We start from the raw sequence: 20,150 nt of genomic DNA, 5'->3' as shown, positions 1-20,150 counted from the left end.
CCACTTTTTCTTGATTTTTTGAATGCTTCATAACACTTTCTGGAAAACTGGAATTTTGAGATAATATATTACAGCAACTGAATATTGGCCAATGTTTTGATTTTATTTGTTATTGTTGTTTATTGGAATGTTTTTATGCCATAGATGGAAAACTTTTTTCAAGTCTATTTCTGATAAAGTGTGATGTCTATGATGCCAGTGGGGCTTGCACAAGATCACCTGGAGAGGACAGGGTCTGCATCTGGGCTCTCTCCTTGATATTTCTACTTTTATCAGTATAATCTCCATCTTTTAGATGCCACCAACAGACTTCTTGCTCTTATATTTGAGACAAGTTTCTGGGAGCATAAATTGATCAATAATGTGATTCCACTAAATTCAGGCTGTTTCTCAGAGGTTCTCTGATACATGTTCTCACACCAGGAAGATACTTTTCAACTGTAGATTCTCCTGATTCTCTCTGGTAAACTAGTGAGCCTAATGCTTGGCTTCTGTTCTCCTGGAGTTAGAAAATTGCTTGTCATTGTCACTAAAGTGGATATTTTAAGAGGATCTTCTAGGATTGAACTTTGTCTGGTTTTGTTTTGAATGGTCTTTTCCTGTGGGGAGAACTCAAAGTTCTTGACTCTAATACCACATATATTCTTCTGGAAAATTCTCTGCACTATTCCTCTTGAGCTGTTGTCAGAACACTTGTCTCCTTTTCTGAGTAAAATCTTCCCTTTATGAATAGGGAGGGAGATGGGGGTGATGACCTCTGTCCTTTTGGTTTGACTCTTCTAGAATAGAATGTCTGCTGCATGAGCACCCTGGAATCCCAGCAGTCCTATCCATTAACCCTGAGTTAAGCCCCAGCCTGATGAGAGAGGTAATGGTGAACAGGGTCTTCTTGATAGCCCCCAGCACACTGGACTTTAATATCTGCACATTAGCCTGGATAAATCTGGAAAATGCTGGTGACTCTTTCACTCTAAGAGAGATAAGATAGTCTTTGACTGGTAGCTGGAAGAGAGGGAGCCCCATTTCCCTGGCTACTCCCAGAAATGGAGTTTCTGTCACACTTAGGGCTTTAAAGAACAAATCTGCCAAAATGTCACAGACTCTTGTTGTTTGTCCAGAAATTTAGTATATTTTATTGAATAAATGAGTATTCATTTTCTGTATACTCCCAGGCTAATCTTGAGGGGTTTACATGTTTATGTATTGCTTTATGTTTTTTTAACATTTTCAATCATTATTATTTTGCTGGTGAATGTGTTCTGAGGGCTTCTCACATTACCATTCCAGAATCCCATGGTTTGTCTTCAAATAAATTAATTCAGAAAGGTTTGTGACATCAAGTAGAAAAAGACTTGTGATTTAAGATACTGTAATCTATATTTGACCTACTGTACACACATTATTATTCTTTTGTGTAATATTCTCAACATCTTTGCTTGACTGCTTTTAAATATTATTCAACTTTAAGAAAAGAAAACCACTTATGATAAAATATGCTAGAAATCTTATTAGAATTTATTATAAAAGAAACAGTCATTAACACACTGTGTCAAAAACAGTACCAATTTTAATCCGAAGAATTTGAGCTACTCTTTCATATTTGGAACAGGAAGGACAACAGATATTTAAACATCTTGGTTCCAACAAATATATATTAATTGCTAGAAACAAAATTATAAAATCATTTCCAGGTAATGTATTTGCATGGTAGAAAACAAGTATACATATAAACATAAAATATGCACTTCTCAGTGAGGTAAAATTTTCAAAGTCTAGAATGTAGTCAAAAATTATCAGGCAAGCAACGACATTGGAAAATAAGACACTATGACAAGAAAAAGCAATACAACTGATCAATCCAAATAAATCCAGGATTGATACATCATTAAATTAATAGGCAATAATTTTAAAATTAATACTACTGTGTGCAATAAGGTCCATAGTATAAGTAGAAATGCAGAGGATGTTTAAGGGGTTACAATAAAGCTTTTGGAGATAACATCTGCAGTCCTTGAGATTTAAAAAAATGTACTTGGTGGGATAAGTGATAAATAAGAAATGTAGAAAAAAAGCTAATAAACATGAAGATAGAACTGTAAAAACTATCCAAAAATATAAAGAGAAAAGAAATTAAAATAATAAAAAATCATGTGAATGGACTTTGGATAAACTTCAGACATTCTAATATACATGTAAAAAGCTGTGAGAAGAGGAAAATATTTTACGAGATAAAATATTTAAAAATTTTTCAAAATATATCAACCCACAGATCTAAACTCTACATAGATCAAGAAAACAATAACAATACAGATCATAATATTGTAATAAAGTTGTTCAAAACAAGTGATAAAAAAGTCAGAAAAGAAGATGTAATGCACCAAAGAATAAAAATAAGAATGACAGCACATTTATTGTTATAAGCAACTTGAATCAGAAGATAGCAGGAAAATATTCTTAAAGTGAGAAAAATTAAATAACAAATTAAACCTAAAGTTCCCTACCTTGAAAATTGTATTTTAGCGATTCAGGAAAAATACTTTTCTAGGCATGCAAAATGTGAAACAGTTGATCACTAGCAGATATGCACAAAGGATATTAAGGAAAGACCTTCACGAGGAAAAATTCTCATATGAGTTGGAAACATAGAGATTGAAATAAGATACACCAAAACTATCAAATACATGGGTAAATATGAGAGGCTTTGCTTATTATACAGATATCTTTGAAAGATAATTGACTTTTTAAGCAAAAATAATGACAATGTATTATAGAATACTTAGAAAAATAAATGTTTAATTTTAAAAGTGCTTCAAAATATTCATGTTCATTTAAGGATATAAACTAGAAAGCCTCATAGTCCCTAAAATAAATGGGCACAAAAATTTATTTAAAAAAAAAAAAGAAAAAGAAAAAGAAAAGAGAGAAAATTGAAATTTTTGAAATCCTCAACTGCAAAGGAGGCAGAATAAGCAAGAAAGATAACAAAAAGAAAACTAATAGTAAAAGAATGGAGTAAAATATAACTATATCAATAATCACATTTAATGTAAATTGTGTCAAGATACAACCATTAATGGCAGAGGATTTCAAAGCAGATTTCATAAAAAAGAGAAATTTAGCTCTGTCTTACCTATAAGAAATATACAGGAGATGAGGTCAAAAGAAAATTAATGTGCAAATAAACTTGATTAGGAGGAGAAGTATATCAATTTCTCAACCTAAATTACTTGAGAGAAACAAAATTAGAATTTTTTTTAAATTAAATTCTTTTATTGGTATATTGTAGGTATACAACACAATTACATTTCTCATTGAGAATTGTACCTTTACATAATGCATCTTGGTTCTTATTTTTTCCCCTTTCTAGACCTCCCTTCACCTCCTCCACCCTTCCCTATTTACAAAGACTTTATTTCCATTTTTTCCATTTCTCAGCATTTTTCCTTTCCCTTCTTTCCTTTTCCCTGCCCTTCCCACTATCCCTACCCCTTTGGACCTTTTCTTCCTATTTTACATTATCGATTATTCATTCGAATCATTGGTATATTTTAGATATACAATATAATGACATTTTTCATTGGAAATTTGCACCTTTACATAGTCTCTCTTGGTTCTTATTTTTCACCCTTGCACAGCCCTCCCTTCGAACCCTCCATTCCTCCCAATTTACAAAGATTTTGTTCCGCTTTTTCCATTTTCTTATATTAATCCCATTCCCTTCTATCCTTTCCCCTAGCCCTCCAACTTCCTTCCCCTTTGCCCCTTTTCTTCCTATTTCACAATACCTATTATACATTTTAGTCCTTATTTACACTTTCAGTTTCTCACACCAGAGAAACTATTCAGTATTTATACATGTGTGTCTTATTTATTTCACTTGAGTATTGCCTCAATGTGCATCCACTTAGCTATAAAGGTCCCTAATTTTTCATTTTTAATGGCTGAGTAGTACTCCATTTTATTTAAAAAACCCACATTTTCTTTATCCAGTCTCCAGTTGATGGGCATTTGGGCTGTTTCCAAGTTTTAGGTCTCACAAACTGTGCTGTTATGAATGTGGGGGCACATATATCACTGTAGTATGATTCTTTTAATTCTTTGGGGAAGATCACCAGCAGTGGAATAGCAGGGTCAAATGATACTTCCAGTCCTAGTTCTTTGAGGTGTCTCCATATGAATTTCCACAGTGGTTGCACCAGTCTACACTCCCACCAGCAATGGAGAAGTGTTCTTCTTTCTCCACAGCCCCGCCAGCATTTGTTATTGGTTGATTTCATGATAGCAGCCATTCTTTCTGGAGTGAAGTGGAAACAAAATTAGAATTAGTCATTGAAATTGATGAAAGATAACTCAAAAGATGAAGAATAATAAAGATTCAGGTGAAGATAGAAGACATGAAAAGAGCAGCATTGTCCTATGTGTTTATATTTGTCTCTAGGAGCCTTTAGATTCTCTCATCATAGGAGTGAAAAAGTCAGTAGCATTTATTCAACCTCAAAATATATCAAAGATGCTTGTTTTTCTTTCATTTTTCCTTAACCCAATTTTTCTTTCTTTGTCAGCTTCCCTTTCCTGTTATTCATTGATTTTAGCTGCTTTCTACTATATTTTTTCTTCCATTTTAATTCCCTCATGTCTTATCATATTTTCCTATTCTCACTTTTTTCATTAGCTTGTTTCTTGGGCCTTTTAAATACTTTCACTGTTCCTTCTCTATTTTTTCCCTCTTTTGGGCCTTAGTTTTGTTCTCTATTTTGCATTGAGTATATTTATGTGCTAAATATTGGAATAAATGCATCATAATTTTATAGGTATTTTATAGTATTAAAAAATTGTTAACTATGGCTTACTGGCTGAGATATGCCTAAATGTTTTACAATACTAAATGATACAAGGCTGAGCATGGTGGTGCATGCCTGTAATCCCAGCATGCAAGAGACTGAGGCAGGAGGATTGCCTTGAGTTTGAGGCTAGCGTTGGGTACATAATGAGTTCAAGGCCAACCTGGAGTATATAGCAAGATGTTGTCTCAGAGAATAACAAAAGAAAATGATGTAACAAGAAGGGACTTTTTAAAAGATTTAGAGTACAAAGAATATGTTCAGATCATATTCTCAGCAAATATTCTTTTTTTTGGCCTAAATTCTTTTATTGGTACATTTTAGGTATACAGTATGTTTACATTTATCATTGGGTGCTTGTACCTGTACATGATGTATTTTGGCTCTTATTTTTTCCCCTACCTGTGCACCCTTCATCCCTCCATTCTCTCCTATTTACGTAGACTTCGTTTCCATTTTTTTTTCTTTTCTCGTAATTTTTCTTTTCCATTGTTTCCTTTCCCCATCTCCTCCCACCACCCCTACCCCTTTGGACCTTTTCCTATTTCAAAGTATCAATTATTAGTTATTAATCATTTTGATCCTTATTTACACTCTCAGTTTCTCACACTAGAGAAACTATTTGGTGTTTACACATGTGTGTCCTATTTATTTCACTGAAGAATATGGCCTCAATATGCATCCATTTAGCTATAAATGACTTGAGTTTCTCGGTCTCTATGGCTGAGTAGTACTTCATTTTATTAAAAAACCACATCTTCTTTATCCAGTTTCCAGTTGATGGGCACTTGGGCTGTTTCCAAGTTTCAGCTATTACAAACTGTGCCACTATAAACATGTGTGCACATATATCTCTGTGTTATGATTCTTTTAATTCTTTTAGGAAAATAGCCAGAAGAGGAATAGCTGGGTCAATGGGACTTCCAGCCCCAGTTCTTTGAGGAATATTCACAGTGATTTCCATAGTGGTCACACCAGTCTGCACTCCCATCAACAATGGAGAAGGGTTCCTTTCTCTCCACACCCCCACCAGCATTTGTTATTGGTTGATTTCTTGATAGCAGCCATTCTTTGTGGGGTGAGGCAGAATCTCATTGTTGTTTTCATCTGTGTCTCTCAAAAGACCAGTGAGGTTGGACATTTTTTCATATGTTTATTTGCTGATTTTACTTCTTTGTTTGAGAAATATCTACTCATTTCAGATGCCCATTTTTGAATTTGGTCTTTGAATTTGGGGGAGGGGGTCTGAATTTTTTCAGTTCTTTATGTAGTCTAGATAGTAGCCCTTTGTCTGAGTTACAGCTGCTAAATTTTTTTTTTCCCACATTATAGGTTGTCTATTAGTTCTGTTGGTGGTTTCTCTTGAAGTGCAGAAGCTTTTTAATATGATGAGATCCCAGTTGTTGATTCTTTCTGCTAGTTCCCATGCTATTGAGGTTTTGTTCATAAAGTCTTTTCCTATGCTATATCTTCAAGAGTTCTACCTAACTTATCGTCCTGCAATTTTAGTGATTCTGTCTTAATATTTAGATCTTGAATCCACTTTGATCTTAGTTTAGTGCATGGTGATAGATATGGGTCTAGTTTTAATCTCTGGCAGGTTGAAATCCAGTTTTTCCAGAGCCATTTATTAAATAGGCTATCTTTCCTCCAACGAGGGTGTTTGGCTCCTTTGTCAAAGATGAGGTGGCTGAGTATGTCTGAAGTTGTTTCTGCATCTTCTATCAGCAAATATTCTGATGAAGCTACTAAATTAATTTTTTCACTATGACCTTCCTTAACCTATCTACTTGAATTAATAATAAAATTGTTAACTTTAACAGAAGGCCCTAATCAATGTGGTATGTCTTTAAGATTATTAATTCATTATTCAAAATAGAAACTGAATTATTCATCTATAGTCTGAAATATTTAACTCATTTGACAATGAAGGGATAAATTTGTGTCTTAATGTATGCTGTGTTAACAATTTTAATACTCTCATTTAATATGTGAGGTGACCCGGTTTCATTTTTATTTTTGGGTTCTGTCCTAGTCTGAATTTTAAAATGGCCCTTCTTAGATTCCTGACCCAAAACTCAGGTCTGAACCTGAGGAGAACTGAGGAGATAACAAGAGCCTGCAATGTTAGATTACAAGAAAATTTTTCTTTGATTTTTGGGTTAAGCAAAGAATTATTACCTCAGTCTGTGTAAGCCAAATGAGCCATTTAAAAGCAAACAGTTTTCTCTGGCTGATATTAAAAGGACAAGGCAGAAGTTATCTAAATATGATCAGGATTTGATGAGCTGTTCCTAGATCTAGAGATGGAGAGGGCCCAGTAGAAAGGATCTGGGAGCAGCTAGTAGTGGATGAAAGCAACCCTTGACTGACAGCCAGCAAGAAAAATATAGATCTCTCTTCTACAGCTTCAAGGAACTGGAATCTGCCAATAATCTTAATAAGATTGGAAGAAAACTCTTCCCCCAAGCTCGAGATACAGGCAAACTTGGCCAACATCTTGATTTTAGTCTTGTGGGATCCTAAACAGAAAACCCAGTTAAGCCTGCTTATAATTCTGACTCACAAACTTGAGATGATAAATAGATGTTATTTTAAATTGCTTAGTTTATGGTAATTTGTTTTGGTACCAATGGAAAAACAGTAGGGTTTCTTTAGAATTTTTAGATATTTCTATATACCTACATATATTTTCAAAGATGCAAAAGAACAAGCAAATAGCAATATAAATTCATCTGAAAATGTTTTATTTTATAAATAAAATTGTCATAAGGGTCAGTATTTCTTGGTCTCTAATACCCTAATTTTATTAGAAAAGGATTATAGAGCAACAACAGATAGTGTTTCTGCTTGACAAGTAACAAATTTAATAAATCATACATATTTTCAATTTAGTAAAAAAAATCAACATCTATGCAACTTCTATGAATAGAACAAAATGAGATATCAATGAGATGTTAAATCTTGTAGTTTTTTAAATTGCTTATTGGGAATGGGATAGGTAAAACATTTTTCTCAAAGAAAATCATTCCTTACCTTTACTTATGGAAGCTGGTTGGTTTTTCAAAATTGGACTTTCTTGATAAAACCTCATTAATAATTTCACATTGGATTAAGGATGGCATCTAAATTCTTGAAAATAGAAAATATAAAAAGAACTTTTCCAGATTTAAGTTTCCAATATTCTCTTTCTGATTTTCTTCATACAATCTATGCCCCAGGCAGATTAAATTATTTTTTGTTCTTACACAAAATTATTTTACTGACATCTGAGTACCTATGTGTGCTATTTGCTGTGCTCACACATTCTTAATCCATTTGTCTATGTAATTCTATAAATATCAGTCGCTCATAAGTTGGCCTTCCATATCCCCAAAGGGTAAGTAAGAAGTTGCCATATCTGATGTATTTAGGACATGTTTTCTCCTTTTCAGAACTACCCTATTTGTGTGCAATAAAGTAATAATTACAATTCATTTAAGTAACTATATTTATACAAAGATTCTAAATCTCTTGAATTTTTAAAAATGTTATTGTTACATTTTAAGTATACAATATGATGACATTCATCATTGGAGGTCTGTACCTTTACATAATATATCTTGATTCTTATTTTTTCCCCATTTCCCTCCCCTCCCTTCAATCCTTCCATCCCTCCCTATTTACAAAGATTTTGTTTCCATTTTTGCATTTTCTCATATTAATTCCATTCCCTTCTTTCCATTCCCCTACCCTTCCCACTTCTCCTTCAACTTTGCACCTTTTCTTCCTATTTCACATTATCTATTATACATTTTGATCCTTAGACTTTCAGTTTCTCACACCAGAGAAACTATTCAGCATTTACATGTGTCATAGTTATTTCACTTAAGAGTATAACCTCAATGTGCATCCATTTATCAATAAATGTCTCTAATTTCTCATTCTTTATGACTGAGTAGTACTCCATTTAAAAAAACACATTTTCTTTATCGAGTCTCAAGTTGATGGGCAATTAGCCTGCTTCCAAGTTTTAGCTATCACAAACTGTGCTGCTATGAACATGGGTGCACATATATCACTGTGGTATGGTTCTTTTAATTCTTTGGGAAAGATACCCAGCAGGGGAATAGCTGGGTCAAATGGAACTTTCAGTCCTAGTTCTTTGAGGAATCTCCATACTGATTTCCACAGTGATGGCACCAGTCTACACTTATACCAGCAGTGGAGCAGTGTTCCTCTTTCCCCATGGCCCTGCCAGCATTTGTTATTGGCTGATTTCATGATAGCAGCCATTCTTTCTGGAGTGAGGTGGAATCTCAGTGTTGTTTTCATTTGCATCTCTCAAATGACCAGTGATCTTGAACATTTTTTCATATATTTATTTGATATTTCTACTTCTTTGTCTGAGAAATGTCTGTTCATTTCAGATGTCCATTTTGGTTTTATTCATGATATCTTTTCCTACGGCAATGTCTTCAAGAGATCTACCTAAATTCTCTTCCGGCCAGTTTAGTGTTTCTATTTTAATATAGAGATCTTTGATCCATTTATATTTTAGTTTAGTACATGTTGAGAGGTACAGATCTAGTTTTAATCTTTGGCAAATTGAAACCCAATTTTCCATTACAATTTATTATAGAGGTATCTTTCATCAGTGAGGATGTTTGGCTCCTTTGTGAAAATGAAGTAGCTGAGTGTGCCTGGAGTTGTTTCTGAATCATCTAATCTGTTCCACTGGTCCTCAGGTCTGTTTCTTTGCCAGTATAATGTTGTTGTTGTTTTTGTTTTGGTACCAGGGATCGAACTTGTGTCCTTGTGCTTGCGCAGCAGGCGGTGAAACCACTGAGCTAAATCCCCAGCCCCAGTACAATGTTGTTTTTGTCACAGTAGCTTTATAGTATAGATTCAAGTTGGGGATTGTGGTACCACCTATCTTGTCTTTGTTGCATAGAATTGCTTTTGCTATTCTAGGTCTCTTCTGGTTCCCAATGAATTTTCGGATTCTTTTCTCAAGAGCCATGATTGCATTAAAACTACATAGTAGTTTTTTAAGTATGGCTATTTTCACTATATTGGTTCTTTCTACAAAAGCAAGGGATGGCTTTCCATTTTCTGATCTGTTCTTCAATCTCTTTTTCCAGAATGCTATAGCTTTCAGAGTAGAAGTCTTTGATTTCTTTTATTAGGTTGATTACAAGGTATTTCATTTTTTTTAATGCCATCTGTGAAGTGAGTTGTTTCTCCAGTTCTTTTTTCAGTGAGTTTGTAGTTTATTAATAGGAAAGCTATTGATTTTTGTGTGTTGATGTTGTAGCCAGCTACTCTACTGAATTTGGTTATGTCTGGAAGACTTTTGGGAGAATTCTTGGGGTCTTCTATATAAAGTATCATGTCATCTGCAATTGGTGATAATTTGACTTCTTTCTTTCCTATCTTTATTCCTTTTATTTCTTTCTCTTGTCTAATTGCTGTTGATCATGTTTCCAAAACTATATTAAACAGTAGTGGTGATAGTGCACATCCTTGTCTTGTTCCTGATTTTAGTGTGAAGGATTTCGGTTTTTGACCATTTAGTATGATATTGGTTTTCGTTTTTTCATAGATGTCTTTTATCAGGTTGAGGTAGAGACCATCTATTTCAATTTTTTGTAGGGTTTTTATTATGAATGCATATTGGATTTAGTTGAACACCTTTTCTGCATCTATTGAGATAATCATATGGATTTTGTCCTTGGCTCTATTAATATAGTATATTACATTTATTTATTTGAGTATGTTGAACCAACCCCCTATCCCTGGGATGAATCCCACTTGGTCAGGGTTTATAACCTTCTTGATGACCTTCTGTATTTGCCAGTATTAAGGATTCTTGCATCTATGTTCATTAGGGAGATTGGCCTATAGTTCTCTTTTTCAGTTGGATCTTTCTCTGCTTTGGGGATCATGGTGATGCCTGCTTCCAGCAATGAATTTGTAGTATTGCTGCCTTTTCGATTTCATTGAAGAGTTCAAACAGTAGTGACATTCTCTAAATGTCTTCTAGAATTCAGCAGTGAAGCCATCAAGATCCAGGCTTTTCTTGGTTGTTAAGTTTTTAATTTTGTTTTCAATTTCGTTTACTGATGTTTAGAATTTTTAGGTCTTCATTTAACTTTGGTTCTTCAAAAGTATCCAGAAATTTGTTTATTTCTTCTGTTTTCCATCTTATTGGAATACAGGTTCTCAAAGTAGATATTGATGATCCTCTGATTTCTGCTGGGCTCATTTTAATTTCACCATTTTATTTCCTAATTGTATGGATTTGGGTCTTTTCTTTTTTTGACAAGGAGGGCTAAGAGTTTGTCAATTTTTTTTTATTCTTTCAAAGAACCAACTATTTGCTTCATTAATTTTTTTGTATCATTTTCTTAGTCTCCATTGCATTAATTTCTGCTTTGATCTTTATAATTTCCTCCCTTGTATGAGCTTTGTGTTTGTCCTGATCTTCTTTTTCTAGACACCTGAGGTTCAGTTTTAGGTTGTTTATTTGATCTTGCTCTGTTTTCCTAATATGAGTATTCACTGCTATGAATTTCCCTTGCAAGACTACTTTCATTGTGTCCAACAGATTCCAATATGTTCTATTGACATTGTCATTTAATTTTAGAAACTGTCTGATTTCTTCTTTAATTTCCTCAGTGATCCATTGGTTATTCAGTGGTGTGTTGTTCAATTTCCATGTATTTATGAAATTCCAGCAGTTTCTTTTGCTATAGATCTCCAATTTCATTACACTATGTTATGACAATATACAGGGGATAACTTTAATTCCTTTGGACATACTTAGTCATGTTCTATGAGCAAGTATGTGGTCTATTTTGGAGAATGACCCATGTGCGGCTGAGAATAACATGTTTCTGATTTTGTGCATTTGAACACTGCAAACATCTGGTAAGTTCACTTGTTCAAGAGTTTAAGTTCTTGTATTTCATTGTTTATTTTCTGTTACTGGGTCTATTTGTGACAGTGGGGTATTTATGTCCCCTACTACTATTATATTAGTGCTTATTTGAGTTTTCATGTCCATTAATACTGATTTTATATAGTTGGGCACACTAGTATTTGGTGCATATATATTTATGCTTGTCATTTCTTCCTCTTTGATTTTTCCCTTTATAAGGATGTAGTTTCTTCTTTGTCACTCTTAATCAGTGTTGGTTTGAAATCCACATGACCTGCAAAGAGGATAGATACTCCTGCTTTTTTGATAGATTCTTGTCACATGGAGTATTGTTTTCCACCCTTTAACTTTCAGATTATGAGTTTCTTTTTAATTATGTGTGTTTCTTGTATGCAACATATTGTTGGATCTTGCTTCTTGACCCATTTTGCCAGTCTATTTCTTTTGATTGGTGAATTGAGACCATTAACATTGATGGTTATAACTGATATGTATCAACTTATCCTTGTCATGATTTTTTCTTTTTGCTGGATTCTCCCCCTTTGCATTTAATTTCTTGTCATGTCTGATGGATTCATTCTGCTGAACCTCCTGGGGTTGTGACACTCATTGTCTTTTCCTAAGATATTGTTTAAAAGTTTTTTTTGGAGTACTGGTTTGGTATTCATGCAGTTCCTCTGGTGCACTTCCTCATGAACATCTTATTTCTCCATGAATTCTGAAAGATAGTTTTGTTGGCAACATCAGTGTGGGTTGGAGGATTTTTTTTTCATTCAGGGCTTGAAATATTTTATTCCAGGCTATTTTTTTCTTGAGAGTTTGTGTTGAGAAGCCTGTTTTTTTTTGTTGTTGTTGTTGTTTTTTGAATTTCCAGGTGTATTTTTATTGCTTTACTTCATGTTGGTTTCTAATTACATTGCACTGGGTAAGGGACTGTGGAGTATATGGCATCAATCTTTGTGCCCTGAGACTTGGTGGCCTTCATGCATGGGTGTGTTTGGTACATGGTCTAGAGAGTTTGAAAAGGTACAGAACCATACACATCTACTGGTCAGGCTTGTTAATGACAGCAGATACATCTTCCAGGAGTTGAATTTCTTCACTGAATTGATCTGACCCCTCACTGAGTAGATGAATTTTATTACTCTCTGTGGTTCTCTCAATCTTTGCTTTGATACTTTGAAACTACAGCAGGTGAGCTCTGCTGCAGTTCAGGAAAGATGTCAATAAGAGCAGTGCAGTGGCGTCCCTTCGGCCTGCAGCAGAAGCTCCTCATCCCCTGGCTGCTCTCGAGTGCTGTGCTGATCTATCTTAGTGGCTGGAGGTCATAGCTCCTCCTCAGGGCCTTCCTATCCCCACTCCTCTGTGGAAGCACTGCCTGTGGAGGATCCACTCAGGCAGTAAGTATTAAGAAAGTATTTACTTCATATCCCATACTGTGGACACAGTAGTATAAATACAGCATTTACCATAATTTATAATTACACAAAGAAAATGCCGTGCTATTGCAGGTTTATACTTGGTAGTGGTAGGTCAAGAGTCTAAGACCACCACCCTGGGGTGCAGCTCTGTGGCAGATGGCTTGTTTAGTGTGCATGTGGCCCTGGGTTCTATCCTAAGCACCACAGGGGAAAAAAAAAAAAAAGACCACCTTTGGGTTATAATCCAAAGTCTTGAGCAGCAGAGCCCAAGGCCCCCAAAGAGAAAGTAAGGAGGTGAGAACGTGGCCTGTAGGATGGGAGCAGGTAAGAGGGCCCTGTGGACCCCAATGGGGCTGCATGAGAGTTGGGGGGCAGAGTACTGGGCAGGGGCAGAGGTGTCGCTCTTGAGAGAGAGACTGAGCTACAAGAGGTTCCAGGCTGGGGCGCATCAGGGACAGAGGTTAAGTTCCGGGTCATGACACTCAAAACCACAGGAGACAGAACAGAGGTTCCCAGGAGAGAGAATGGAGAAAGAGGAAATCAGCCACAACAAACTCCAGGTTGTCACAGGTGGCCAGAGCAGGGCCCAGCAGAGGAGGAAAGTGAAGGATGCTCTGGAGTATGCACCCCCCCATCCCACTGCCGTCTTCCCTCAGACGTTTACCACCCACTGCGAGCTCCTGTGTAGTTTTAAAATTTATAAAATTTGTCCGCCCCAATTTTCTCTCAAATGAGGTGATGATGCTTAAATACTGTCATGGGGAAAAGCCAATGCAAGGTCATAGTTGGAACCAGCCACAGTATTGCAGGAGGAACAAAAGATGGGCAGAGGGCTCTGGAAGGGCAGCTGGTCCACTGCAAACTCATAGGCATGGATCAGCCCCCGGTGTCTCCGGTGGGTGGTGAAGTTGTCCAGATCACTGTTGTGCACCACCCTCTCGTAGGGCACTTTGGCTGTGATGAAGCTGTGGCTGTTGAAGGAGATGTGCCACACAGGGTGTCTAGAATGGACCTCCCACAGCTTCTGGTTCATCCGATAATCCCACACAGACACCAGCCCTTCCTTGCTGCCACTGACAATTTTCCAGTCATCCGTCTGGACGGCAGAGACCCCAAGCTGGTGAGTGGTGATCGACAAGGGGATTTTATCAGGGCGGAGGTCATGGATCCTCACCCTTCTGTCCATGTTGCTGCTGACCGTGATGTTGGGAGGGCTGTCCCTGAGGTTGACACAAATGAAGTCATCAAGTGCATTACCCAGCTTCGAGAGGCAGTGTTCTGCTTCCAGGCTGTACACCAGGATCTTGTTTCCTTCATACACCCATCCCAGACTCTTCACACCAAAAACAACATGGTTGGCTGAGACATCTAGACAGGTGACTGGATGGTCGTAGACATAATGGAGGGTTCTGGCTGAGTCTTTGGCTTTTAGCAGGTATACCAGATCTCCAGCGGTGGCTATTGCCACAGGGTACCTTCCAGTATCTGGGACTATTTCAAGGTAATCAACCAGTTTCTGAACTTCAAATTCTGCAGCTATCTGCCAGTACCCCTCCTCATTGGGGGACAACATCACAACGTCAAAAGCAGAAGCAGTGGCAACGGTGGCACCTTCCCAGCTGAGAGCCAGTGCCTGTATTCGTGCATCATGCTCAAAGCGATGAATAGGACACTTTCCAGTCCTCAGGTCCCAAATATGAAGAAATCTATCCTCATAAGTTGCTACCACCAGCGAGCTGTTTATCCTCACAAAGGAGATGTATGGCTGCATTCCAGGCTCATCCTCCTCAAACTCGGATTCCAGGAAGGGCGCCACGTAGTCCCAGGTGCGGGTGTCCCACACCCGCATGTCCCCCGATGTATATCCAGCAATGACCACGCCATCATGAGAATGCACATCACATAAAACTGCGTCAGGAATGTGTTCCAGCTCACTCACGGCACCTTTGCGATTCTTCCAGTTGGCTCTTAACATGTGCTCCCTGGCTCGGCACTCTTGGAAGATGAGCTTCCAGCAGGAATAATCCGAGATGCTGCTCTCCTGAAGGTGCCCTTCCTGCTGGCACAGCCTGTACCGCAGCACCTCATCTTCGGCAATCACCTTCCACATCCTGCTCACCTGCTCACACCTTCCTAGATCTTTCCTATCCAGATACTGAAATATATTGACTGCCAATTCATAAGGCAGTTGGACATCAAAGAAGGCCACATCATCCATTTCATTCAGGTCGCGGATGAGCTGGTCCACCAGCTGCTCCCCGCCCCCCGCGCCTTCCCGGGCCAGAGGGGAGCGGGAGCGGCTCGCAGCTTCCGGTCTCTCTTCCTGAGTCGCCTGGGCCACGGGGGGCCGCCCCGCACCCTCCAGGAGGCCCTGGGCCAGCGCCAGGTACCCTGAGGCCTGCTCACTGCGCTGGACAGCCACCTCAGGTCGTCGCGGCTTCCGCCGCTGCCTCAGCGCTTGGGCTTGCGTCAGCTCCTCCTGCCAGCGCCTACTCAGCTCTTCCAGGCCGTGGTGGTCCATTGTCTTGTCGCTGCTCCAGAAGTCTGTTTTTTATTCTGGTGGGCTTTCTGTTGCATGTGTGTTGTTTCTTTTCTCTAAGTGCTTGTAGAATGTAGTTCTTCAGTTGGGTTTCTAGAATCTTAACTATTATATGTCTAGGCGTAGATTTTTTTATCATGGCTAGTTGGTTTCCTATATTCCTCACTTATTTGTATGTCATGTTCTTTTCCCCTGTGGAAAGTTTTCTGCCATTATTGCTGTGAACAGTTGTTTGTTTGTTTTATTTTTAATGTCATTTGCACTCTCTCCTGTTTCTTCATCGACTCCAGTCTGTCTTATGTCATTTACTCTGATCTGTTATTCTTCTTTGCATCATCTAGCAGGGCTAGATTTATTTCTCATAGTCCCTTACTTTTTGAATAGCTTTTTTCTTTTCCTTGTCACTAATTGCAATCCTGTATTCTATATCTGAAATTCTCTCCACACTTTGGCTCATTCTGCTGTGTAAACTTTCAATGGAGTTTTTAATCTCCTGGAATTCTGTTTGTATCCATTTTATGGATTTCATTTGTTTCCTATATTGGGATTCCATCATTTTCCTCAGCTCCTTTATTTTTTAAAATCTGTATCTGCTCTAGATTTATCAATCATGTCTTGCACTATGGGCACGATCTCTGCTGTTATCTGAGAAATTATTTCTGATTTCATTTTTTCCAGATCCTCTTTCTTTGCCAGTTCAGAGACTCCGAGTGGTTGAATATGACATTGTTCCATCTTATTGCCCTTTGGGGTTACCTTTGGTGATCTTGGAGTCCGTTTTTGAGACTTGTTTACATGTCTTCTCCTTTCCACATATGCAGGTTGCTGCACCTTTTTTGAGAAGACTTTTTGCTTACCCACTGGTCTTCAATTCTCAGGAAGCAACCGAGAGGCATTTTCTCTCCTGCTCACCCCTGCACCACTTACTAGGTTCAGAACAGTGGCTTTCTAGATCCCTTTGCTACCCTGTTGTCCAAGCCTGTTTCTGACTGGAGCGTGTGCATACTTGGGATTGTTTCTGAGTGTGCCTTTGGCTGGTGCCTGACTCCCTACATAGCTGTTGTCTGGGAGGGGCTTTGGCTGGGGGCTATGCACTCCAGTCTCTGGTGTCTGAGTGGCTTCTGGCTGGGGTCTTCATGCACTTTTCAATGGTATTGGTGTGGACCTCTGGCTGTTGCTTGTGCACTTGTACAGCTCTTTTCCAGGTAGGCCTTTGGCTGGTACTGTTGGTCTGAGCTGCTGGGGTTGGGGTGGGACCCTGGTTAGGACTTGCCCACAACTGCTCCACTCTGGTCCCTGCCGGCTTCTCACTGGGATCTGAGCACACTTACAAATGATATCAGGGCAGGCCTCTGGCTGTTGCTTGTGAACCCTTGCAGCTCTTTTCCTGGTGGGCCTTTGCCTGGGACTGTGGGTTTGAGCTGCTGGGGTAGGGGTGGGGTCCTGGCTAGGACCTCAATCTCATGAAATGTTAAATTTAATCTATTTTCCTATTGTCTAATTCTTAGAGATGATAATATATTTTTATTTTTCAATTTTAGCTTATTAATAAATATGTGTAGTATATAACGTTACATCCCTTGTGGGAAGTTGGTACATGGACATAACACATTGTAATTTCTTTTTATCCCTTTTCTTTCTCCACTCCATCCATCCTTTTAACAGCTATTAGATATTTGTGGAATAAATGAGCTGAAGAATAAATCAGCAGTTATCTAAGTGAAGAGCAAGAGGGAGGGCTGTTCAAGGTACAAGGACACAACAAACAAAACTGTAGAAGTAAAAAACTGTGTTATGTACTGTAGTCACAAATGGAAAGGCAGAAAACAGTACAACTAGTTACATAAAGTATTTATAGCAAATAAATTTCAATGACAAATATGTGGATTGTCCTGTATGACTCTTGCAAATTTTCTGCTAATATGAAATCATTGAAAAATAAAATGAAGTGAATCATGAAAATGGATCTAAGTAGCAGAAAATGAAGAGTGACTCCTAGACATTTGATGCTTTTATAAGTTAACTACATGATATAGACTTTTAAAAAAATTATACTTAAAGTTCTTTATTGAAAGTTTATCAATAGTGTTTATTTTCTTATGTTTCTCAAATTTTAGAAATCTATATTTTTCAAAATGTATTTTGTATGGATGCTAACATTAAAGGTGTTTAGTAAAGGGCTTGTGATTAATTATTATATATGAAACCATGCACCAATACAAAAACAGATGGCATATCTATCTTATACTTTAGCTTCCTAATCTGTTTTTATTAGTGTTGGGAACTGAACCCAGGGACCTAGGCATGCTAGGTAAGAGCTCTGCCCTAGAACTACATTTCCAGCCCTATTCCAACTTATTAAACAAGTATTTCATACTAATATTATCAACTTTCTCAACAAAATAAAAATTCTAATTAAACAATTCCTTTAATAAGTACTAGACCTAAAAAAAGAGATGCATTCTCTGAAATCCAGGGTTTCTTATGGAAATAGATTTTCCTATTATACATCAAACTCGAAAAGTACAATTTAAAAATGTATAGTTGAGTGAGCAGGAGATTTGATGAGTATTTTTATAGGTTTTGTTTTCACTCTTGACAACAAATGAAAAGAGTCTATGCAGAAAATCTTGCACACGTGAAATTAACAGATGCTCCAGACCCAGAATTTTGCATTTAACAACAGAAAATCAGAACTATAAGTCAATGGGTCTATTTCTTAAATTTCTGATATACCGGTGAATAAATTAATATGCCCTTGATAAAATAACAGCACAGTGTAACTACAATGAACTGATTTTAAATATATTTTAATTTCTCATTTCAATTTCTTTACAACTTTGGAGAGTATAAAATGCACCTGTTTCACTTGTGTAATAAAATGTTCTTTTTCTAGAAAACTAGATTTAATTAATCCGGCATACTGGCACTGTGGTGTTGTTTTGATATTTAGCAGATTGTGTTGCTTCCTAGAAATATTATTTTATTTGGAGGCAAGAGAAAGATATGTTAAAAATTCTAAGACCATGATTTGATTCCTTTCTCTTTCCAAGCAAGATACTTTTTTTTTTTTTTTTTTTTTTTTTGGTACTGCAGATCGAACTTAGGACTTTGTGCTTGTGAAGCAGGCGTGGCGCCACTGCTAAATCCCTGGTCCTGCAAGATATTTTTAAATAAGTAATTCTCCATAGAGAAATTTTTCAAAGCTTTATCTTTTCATACCTATATACAGGAGTTGGTTTGCGTACTATATTAAAACCATCCTGAAAAAGTTTTGCAGATGTTTTATATTACTAGGACATGTGAAAATTTGACATTCTTTTCTCCTAAGGGTTCTATATACTTTGTATTTATCAAGATTATTCTTTTATGTATCAACAGTCTAGTATCTATATTTCTAATTTTAATTTTTTTCAGGACAAAATGAAAATTAGTGTAAAGTCTATCCAGTGATCTATTTAGTACCTATTTCAATTTTAGTACATTTGATTTTTAGTTACTGAATTTAGTCCTTACAAAGTGCAACAATGTCTTTTTGGTTTTATCAAAGTAGTGGTGAAAGAGATATAAATATTTCCCTATAAAAATGATGTAAATACTGTCCGAGATGTCACAAAAAAACAATAACAGGGTTATTGAGTTAGAAAGAATACGTTATGCTGATTCATTGATTTAAAAAAATTGATACATTTCCTATCTTCAAAGTGGTTTGAGAAATGATACAACCTTTGAAAAATGCAGAATACATACAAGCTTATATATAGAGAGAAGCTCACTATGTACATTTTCTTAGACACTTTTGAAGATACTGCCAAAGATACTCAGTATATTATTTTAAAACTATGTTTTATTTGATTATAGAAAAAAGTGTTTAGATGTATTTGCAAGTATAACAGAAATGGTATAGTCTTTGATTCTCACTGCCTTACAATAAATGTATATGTGAGTGGAAAATGTAGTCTTCTTTTAAACATTTAAACATTTAAAAGATAGTTATATATGCTTGCTCTCCCAGAAGATGTATATATATGTGTATATATATATATACGTATATATATATATACATATATATATATACATATATATATATACACATACTTGTGTGCACTCCACTATTATTTCTTTTTGTGAGATTTGGGTCAATTTACTTTGACTGCAACTCTTACTAATGACTTGTAAATTTTTTCCCAATGATTAAATCATATATTTACATAACTTACTGAAGCTTAGTACTTGAAAGTGATGTACCAATTCAATATGTATCCCTTTTCTGTGTGACTTTATTTGATCATCATTATATTTGTAAAATTTGATAATTTGGGTTACATCTACATTTTTGACGTTTTATTCACTATGAAGTATTAGATTCACCTCTATGTTTATTTTCTTTATTAATTTTTTGAAGTTGTATTCTAGTTTTTATTATA

General features: G+C 36.5%; 1 pseudogene; it reads right to left on the bottom strand.

The window, feature by feature from the left end:
- Window positions 1–13,929: 13,929 nt before the first annotated feature.
- On the bottom strand, window positions 13,930–15,705 carry LOC101707834 (F-box/WD repeat-containing protein 8 pseudogene; annotated as a pseudogene).
- Window positions 15,706–20,150: the final 4,445 nt, after the last annotated feature.

Source organism: Heterocephalus glaber, unplaced genomic scaffold (assembly GCF_053883595.1).
Source record: "Heterocephalus glaber isolate CG9 unplaced genomic scaffold, H.glaber_assembly_v1.0 deba00001690, whole genome shotgun sequence".
Classification (NCBI taxonomy): domain Eukaryota; kingdom Metazoa; phylum Chordata; class Mammalia; order Rodentia; family Bathyergidae; genus Heterocephalus; species Heterocephalus glaber.
Note: the sequence above shows the minus strand (reverse complement) of the source record. Positions and strands in the feature narration are given on the sequence as shown.